At 38.8% G+C, this 8,688-nt stretch overlaps 1 long non-coding RNA gene across 1 annotated transcript; it reads left to right on the top strand.

The window, feature by feature from the left end:
* The first annotated feature begins 1,501 nt into the window (after window positions 1-1,501).
* LOC121411456 lies at window positions 1,502-7,085 on the top strand. The gene is made up of 3 exons (XR_005969471.1): window positions 1,502-1,951; window positions 4,759-4,871; window positions 5,522-7,085. It is a non-coding gene; the product is annotated as an uncharacterized LOC121411456 (long non-coding RNA).
* Window positions 7,086-8,688: the final 1,603 nt, after the last annotated feature.

The following is an 8,688-nucleotide window of genomic DNA, read 5'->3' as shown; positions in this document are numbered from 1 at the left end:
AGGGGGGGGGGGGGCGGGGAAGGATGAAAATAAAATAAAATGGAAGGGTAAAGTGGTGAAATATGATATGATGTAAAAATCAATCACAAATTAGATTGTCGTTTTATAAAGACCAGAATTTTCGCTCGCTCGCAACTGTTTAGAATTTTCCCAACACATTTCAGGCCCATGTTGTGCACCTTTATATTTTTTACTCATTATTCCATCAATTTAATTTATTATCATAGCTTGTTTGTAGAGAAGAAATGAAACTGCATAGGAGAACAACCCTAAATTCATTAAAAATTACCCCCACTTGCCCCCACCCTATCTGTGAAAAACTTCTGAATCTACTACCCCTGTTTTGAGTGATCAGGCAACGGAAGGCATGGATGCCAGTACGCGTGATGGTTTGCTGTCAGGGCATGGTGGTTTGGATCCACCCCCATACGGTTACCGAGGTCGAAAACAAATCCCCTACTTTGACCCCGTGAGCGACTTCAATAATGAGACTCTCTCTCTCTCTCTCTCTCTCGCTTGCTCGTTTTACCCAATCTTCTTTGTGATATTTTTCACTTTCTCCCTCTCCCCTCCTCCCCTACATTGCCTTCACTATTTTATACACTGATTTTTTTTCTTCTTAATTTTCCCGCTCTCTTAACCCTTTATTGTTTAGCCTCATCCCACTGGGAAGCGGGGGTACTGTAGGGGTCCTGAAGCACCCCTAAACATTTCTTTGGGGGTGCTGCGTGCATTCCATAGGCAGCACCCCAGATATTGTGGAAGATGTGAAAAAAATTGAAAATGATTTTTTTTTTAATACCTTCATTATTTAGGGAACCCCCCTTTTTTATCTTTTCAAATTTTTGGGACCAATTTGATGTCCATTTCATAGTGAAAACCCATTTTTAAAATCAAATTTACAACGATCAGCACCCCAAGTAAAAAAAATCATCCACAGGACACTGTTTAGCCTTTCAAATTGTCTCTGTCTCCTAGCCCATCTCTCTTATTTATCTTTTAGCCTGTTTGTTTATTTTTTTTCTTTCTCCCCTTAACCTCTCTGGCTGCCTAAATCTCTACATCAGTGGAGCTTAAATCATTTGAAGAAAAAAAAGACAAAGGAAAAATTAGACCAAATGGGTATTCAGGTTGAATAAGAAATCGGACTTAGTGGGCATTAGGCCAAGGCAGTGAAATGGTGAAGTGAAGTGTAGACCAAAGGACAAATAGGTATCAAATTGATTATAGCAGGGGCGGATCCAGGATTTTCCAGTAAGTGGGGGCATTTTTGTTCAGAAAAGGTTTAAGAAGCCAAAAAAAAAGATAAAAAAGGGTCTTCATCTGAGTGAGGAGTCAAATTACATTACCAGTGCGCGGTATTGATTTCTGCCATTTCCCCTGTATCCACACACGGCACAGACCCCCCCCCCCCCACTCCCTCTCGCTCACCCCACACCCACCAAAGTGAACTCACGCCGAAATATGAGACGCGGGGAAATCACAACAAATGGGTTAGGGGGGCCAAGTGTATTATCGTTGTCAGCTATGCCTCCCCGATCAAGTTGAATGTCACCACCGACCCACCGCTAAAAACCCACACCACGGAGTCCTCCCGATGTGACAGTCGGGGCGATACCGGGCCTCGACCCAGACCCCTGCCATGCTGGTATAACCCTTGAGTTGGTGGGCAGACGAAGACCAGGATAAGGTGGTGGTATCCAGTCTTCAAACAGAAGCAGGTTAACGGGATGGGTTCCAACCCATTGTTGTGATTTATCAGCCATGAAGAGGTGAACTTGATGAACTTCAATAGCAGAAGTGGAGCTAATTCATCACAAATCGTATGCTGGCTGACTTGCCGGCTCAAAGCTCGTGGACCTATATTTCATCTCAAAGTCATGTTCGGAGAATAGTGTGCTTAGAGAAGCGGATAAAACGGTTCCAACTGAAGTAGTAAAAATCATGAAAAGTGAGTGTTTGTATGTGCATCGAGCATAATTATTATATCCATTTTTCATATTTCTCTTCATTTACATTGATTACACCTCAATTGCGTTTGAGCCTATTGCTGACTTCATGTGGATGTTTCGAACTTGATGTTATATGTAGAGAGAGTGTAGAGTTCTTAAAGGAAACCAAAACCCAAGAAGAGAAGTAATCTTATTGAAAAGAGTAAAATGAGAGGAACAATTTAAAAAAGTTTCATCAAGATCGGTTATGAAATAAGCAAGTTATGGACGATTAAAAACTCTTGTTGTACTTTCTATGGGCATCCTCAAATTGGCAAACGTGCTTCAAAATGGCTGATTTTGTGGACAACTCTCCTTTTGTTTTGTACACAAATTTTCAGATTTTCCTCATTATCTTTCAAATTGCATCTTGCCTCCTTCTGAGCCCAACATATGTCATGGGAAAATATAATCCACACCATATATGTCAAGGTCAGGAGGAGATAATGTGAAATATGTAAAATAAAGGGGGAAATCTGAATATATGTGTACAAAACAAATGGAGAGTTGTTCCCAAAATCAGCCCTTTTGAAGCTGGTTCGCCAATTTGAGGATCCACAAAGTAAGTACAACAAGACTTTTTAATCGTCCATAACTTGCTTATTTCATAACCGATTTTAATGAAACATTTTTAAATTGTTCCTCTCATTTTACTCTTTCCAATAAGATTGCTTCTCTTCTTGGGTTTTGGTTTCCTTAAAACGAAGTCCTCAATCAAATTTTTCCAGTAATCTTATTGCTGTATCATCCATGGATGGAAGAGGGGGGGGGGGGGTGGCTAAAAAGGTCCCGAACCACGGTCATGCAGTGTGCAGTCGTTTTCAACAATTTATACTAAAATTCATAGAATAATTGATCTTATATCCTTTGACAAAATTAATGGTCTGAAACCTTCACCCCTTTCTGAAATATCCATTGCACTCTTTGTGCAAGGAATGTGTTCAGTGAAAATCATGATCATGATCAATTTCAACAACATAATCGTGATAATTAGGGGATAAAGAGAACTCGGAGGGACCAAACACGCCCCCAAACTGAGAATGAAGTTTGCTCCTTTTTGGATATGCATAACGCAAGTGTTAACAACCTTTTCATGTTCATTGTAATATGTTTACCCACTTGTTTACGAAACATAATGGACTTAAACGGAATGCTCGAGCAGGGAAAATGAATGATAATGATAATTGTGAGGTACTTTCGTGAGATTCTTTTAAGTGGGTATTTTAACGAGGGGAGACAATAATGTATATTGTAAAATGTCCAAGGTTTTTTTTTCCATTGCACGCTATATGTAGAATGCATGAGAATGTGATACGTATAATATTGTCATAAAATTATGTTTATATAACAAGACGATCTTGATATGTTTGGCCCTTTGTTTTGATAAAAAGTACATGCAACCTTGATAATGATATTCGAGTTGATTCTAATCTATTGCATCAAAACTTGCCATTCTTACTCTTCCAGCCCTCCCTTCATTTTTTTAAAACTTGCAATAATATGAATGCTTCATTGGACATAACCTTTGTTAGGAGTAAAGAGAAAAAAACACAGTGATGATATAATTATGATTAATACATTTTTGGAGAATTTGGTAGGACCGGAAATTGATCTGTGAATTCCCAAGGAAGTTACCTTTTCCGCTGTAGTCAAAAGGGGACGTTTTCGGGAATGACCATTGCCAAAGATTTCTTCGAAACGATCTCCCACTTTCGTGGTCAGATTGGTTTCCGCGTTCTTGCCATCGTCCCCGAGTTCAAGCACCTAGGCGTGCCAAGCAAAGTGTTGATAGTCTGGGGTGAAGGATGAAGGCTCCTTTACATCCCTCGCTTGACTGATCGAAGTGAAGTTCGATGACGGCTGGGTGACGTGACCGGTCAAGAGCCCACAGACCATGCAGACAGGAGGGACCAAGTCATCGAGAACTCTAGGTGGCAGTGGCGTAGCTGTGGAGACTTGGGGCGTGGGGGCAATGGCGGCACCAGGATTTTTAAACAAGGGGGTGAATTGGGGGCAAAGGCGGAAACGAAATATTTTGCTAATTTCACAAAATCGAGCGCGAAGTGCGAGCTAAATTTTTGCTTATGACGTCATTTACTATACGTTTTTTCAGTAATAAAGAGAGGTTATATTCTAATAATTAGAGTATCTATGACAATAATGGCACCAAATTGATAATGACAAAAAATGATATTGTTAAATCACCAAGCTAATTTGTTTACGCTAGGTAGCATTATTATATAGTCCCAACTCATGCGTACTCACATTGTCTCGCTTTATATATCCTACACAGCCCCCCCAAAAAGAGAGAAAAAAGGACGAGATCAGTCATTTACTCCGGTCATACCGGCGCTAAATACTTCGTGTTAGTTCAATACCTAGTGGGTGTTAATTTACAACACCTTTGGTTGTTTCTTACACTTTTTTTGTTATATTCAATCTACAGGTATGTGATTTTATCACCTCAGTATGGTCTTGTACAGTGACCACGAAAAGGGGGTGCGGGGGTCTCAATAAACGTATATAAAAACGTAAAAATTATCATTTAATTTTTGTGTTGTTCTTTGTACATGTTAAGCCCCCCCCCCTTTCGAAACTGTTCCACGGCCCCTACTCTATGAACACAGACTGGTGCCTTTTTAAACACTACTTGTGTTAGTTTTAACACCCTAGCTAGTTTGTAATTGTAAAGTTCTCTTTGGTGTTGACGCATCTTTTCTTTTCTCTCCTTCTCTCTCTCCCCCTTCTCCTATCTATTTCTCTGAAGCGTGAAGATGGGAACGGCCTACATGGCATAGCATCCAAGAACCTACTTGGCGTTGACTGACGGATAGGATAGAATCCGGTCATCAAGGGGCTCGCGACTTGACCGTGTAAAGAGTAAGTAAATATCACACAGATCATTTCACTTGGGAATGAAATATCTAAACGCATTGCAATGCATTGGGTTAGCTATCTTCCCTAGTCCGAGCCACAGTAACATGCAGGGTCCGGCGGAGAGATCTGTGTTGGCGAATTTCATCGCGAACGTTGAGGAAAAGCACACTTTTGAAAGTTCATCCTTTGGAACTTCATGAGATTTAATCCCCATGTTTTGTGCCATAGCTTTTCTAGTTAATCTGTATTTTGGTGAATTCTATCGCATATAGTAGTTTTTAGAAGAAAGCACATCACTTGGAAAGTTCACCGTTTGGAATCTTATGATATTTAACCCCCATGTTTTATTCAGAAATTCAGATCTTTGAGATAACATTGGAAACTTTTTTTTAGTTAATCCGAGGCTTTAGTCGGCTAATGAGACAGCAGTGATTGACACAGTTTGCTTTTTTCCAGAGTTGATTATTGTACACTCTACATAATAAATGTAATTCTGATAATTTGCCAATGAAGTCAGTGGCGATTTCTTAATGTCACTCCTTTTGAATCTATACTTTCATGAGTTCCTTCTCGCTTGTGTAGACTTCTCAATATTATCGTTTCACCGGGCCATCGTTATCTGAGACTCTCTTTTTGGATTTTCGATTTCGCAGGGACGATGATGCGGATGTGATGGAACACCCACTCGGTTGATGATGCCACCAGGATACACTCTGAAGACTACACAGTCCTCTTTGACTCGACACATCTCGGCGTCAAATGACAACGAGGTTCATTGCCGATGACAGTGATCAACGCTTTGTTGTCAAGAGCAGATCAACAGAGTTCAGAGGCGAGACAGAACCGATAAAAGTTGTATTTCCAGAACATGCAATACCGTACCCTTTCCTGGGTATGCCTTTCATAAAATAAAAGCAGAAGCTGGAATAATCACCAAGATAGCTTCGCTTTTATAGGCTCTTGATACGAACAATTTTCGGTCGAAACACACGAGTTTACTTTTAGAACATGCAAAGTCACACCCTTCCTTAGTATACCCTTCACAGAATAAAAGAAGAAACTGGAATAATTATCAAGGAGGCTTCTTGTTAGGAACAATATTCCGTCGAAACTGAATGCAACGGTAACTGTTTATCTTTCTCAGTATTGTGTCTATTGACACAGGATCTCCACTCATCTTTCATGGTTGCTATTCTCCGCCCGCTCGATCCGTCGTATCCCCTTTGTAAATATATCTTCATTCATGACAACTCTCTGACCAGTTCAAATACAACCAGGAGAATAACATCGCTGGTATTGACCAAGGGTAAGACCCAACGTTGAGAGTTGGAGTGAGCAGAAAATGTACGTCGTTTTATTAAGGTTGTTAATATTTTGATTGCTGAAAACCTAAAATCTGAAAAATTTAAAAGAGACTGCCCGACCTTGTGTTTTCACTCTACATGCAAGGGCAAGGAGCCACTGTTTGAAATTCATTTGAAACGCTCAAACTTCTGTGGATGGTCATGATAGAATTGTAAATCATAAATCGCCTCGGGATATTGTTTACAGCTTACAGCATTTTCGACCGTCCTCCGCCCGGTGTCCCCTCGGCGTCTTATGATTGGCGTCATTTAGGGCGTACAGGATTTGGTGTTCGCACGCCATTTCGTAGCAGACGACATCGCTTCACAGCTCGTCTACTCGCTCAGAAACGATCGTGAAGCGCGCGGGAAGAACAACACACAAAGATTCAACGCCAACTCTCGGACAGTAGGCCTATTCGTTATCGAGCACGCATAACGACGCACGGTCAACGTAAGTTGTTATCAGGGGCAGTGTCTATTTGCACAAGGCTATCACCCGGAGTTCGTAGTTCATGCATGATATCGAATAAAACCAATTGTAGTTTGAAGGAATAATATCAATGGAGTTGCACCTTGGTTGAGAAAAACTGAAACGCAGATTGAAGAATTTCTTGCCTGTTTCGTTTAACTTTTCGGATTTAACTCTTGGAGATTATAGTTGCGCCACGAAGGTTTCGTGAACCTCTACATCATAGAGTGATTGGAAATTAACCCCTTGGGTGTAAGGTGTTAGAGCTTTTCTTTGAAATAGGAAAGGATCACCTAGCCGACGATGGCGACCGCAGCAGCCCCGGCTGGAGCCCCAGGACCCATCAATGCAAGCAATAAGACAGTTAAGTTCACCTACTTTGAAAATGGAGAAGAGAAAGAAATGGGTGAGTAAACATTTTTTTTATACATTTCAATCACTTATGGCTCTAGCCTATACATTCTACAGGCTCTGAAATCAATATTATGCACAGCGGCGATGGAATGGTTAATTGTGTCCTTTTGTTTGAACGATCGGTTGTGTTATTGGTCTAATTAATCAAGTCAATATATTTTTCAAAGTCCAAACGCAAAAGAGATTTGTATATGCTTAATTATATTGTGTGCGAATAATTCCATTTCATTCGAAGGGAATTAAATGTTTAGTGGATTAATCTTATAAAAATGAATAATTATAATAATGTTGATAATAATACATCCTAGCACGACTACAATTTTAGTCATAGTTGGACCTAACAGTTGATGTAATTCGATCCATTTTTTTAGTTTCCCCAAAATATGATGTATATCGATATTACATCCATTTCATCAAATTCAAGACGGATAAAACGTAACACTATAAAACACATAATATTTCACTATTTAAAGGTAAAGTTCAGCCTGAAGAAAGTTTGTTGCAAAAAAATAGCAGAAAAATAATAAAAGAATATTGGTGAAGGTTTGAGGAAAATCCAATATAGATTAAGAAAGTTATTAAAATTTCAAGTTTTGGATTTGTGACGTCATAAACGAGCAGCTGCTCAATATGTTATGTAATATAAAATGCTTAAATTTGAATTTCTTGATGGTTCGTGATGACTTAATTTTGTTTTCTTTTTAGGAACGGGTGTGAAATTATTTTTCTATTGATATACTAAAGGAACAATAAAATCCATTTTCAATTTTCTGAGAAAATGATATTCCATTGATTTTTACCGTACGATATGTTGGAAAGCTACTTGCATATGACGTCACTAATCAATTAATTAAAATTCTAATAACTTTGTTTTCTTTAACGGATTTTTCTCAAACCTTCGGTAATAAACTTTTTGTCAGGGTGAACTTTCCCTTTAAGCTAATGATTAATCATTCGACTATTACAATTCATCTTGGGATCACTCTCTTTTTGTGATAAAAAAATTTGACCAGAGAATTCTCTTTAAATGATAATAATAACAATGCATGTATCATGATCTTACTTCATGACAATGGGCTATAATCACATTTCTTGATATATTTGACTTAATTTTATTCAACCGAGTTGAACCAACCTTATATAGAGCATGTAGAGCATTATTTAAAGGGCATATATATACGAACCAACAGCCGTAATAGCTCCGCTTCACGTTCTCTACTACTCCTATCTGGCCAGGTTCACTACCAATAATACAATGTAGAGTATAGGCTTGTAATAAAGGCCCACTTATATAATTCACTACTTTAAACATTCATATCGCAATAATTACGTTACCACAGAGCAAAACAGATACCTATCCCAAAACATTTCAGCTTTCTCAACGCAGTAAAATTATATACTAATTTATCCTATACTAGTATCATGTCTATATCGTATTTATCCAGATATCTCCAAAGGTCCTTTAAGACTAGTCATTTATATAACGCACAGTAAATGAGAGAGAACACACAGTGTAAATCAATTCGCTCCAGCTTTGATATTATCATTCTAAGTTTAATTTGTGATATATCACATAATATCCTTTATTCGC

This window comes from Lytechinus variegatus, chromosome 3 (genome assembly GCF_018143015.1).
Source record: "Lytechinus variegatus isolate NC3 chromosome 3, Lvar_3.0, whole genome shotgun sequence".
Classification (NCBI taxonomy): Eukaryota; Metazoa; Echinodermata; class Echinoidea; order Temnopleuroida; family Toxopneustidae; genus Lytechinus; species Lytechinus variegatus.
The sequence above is the reverse complement of the archived record's forward strand: the minus strand, read 5'-3'. Positions and strand labels throughout refer to the sequence as shown.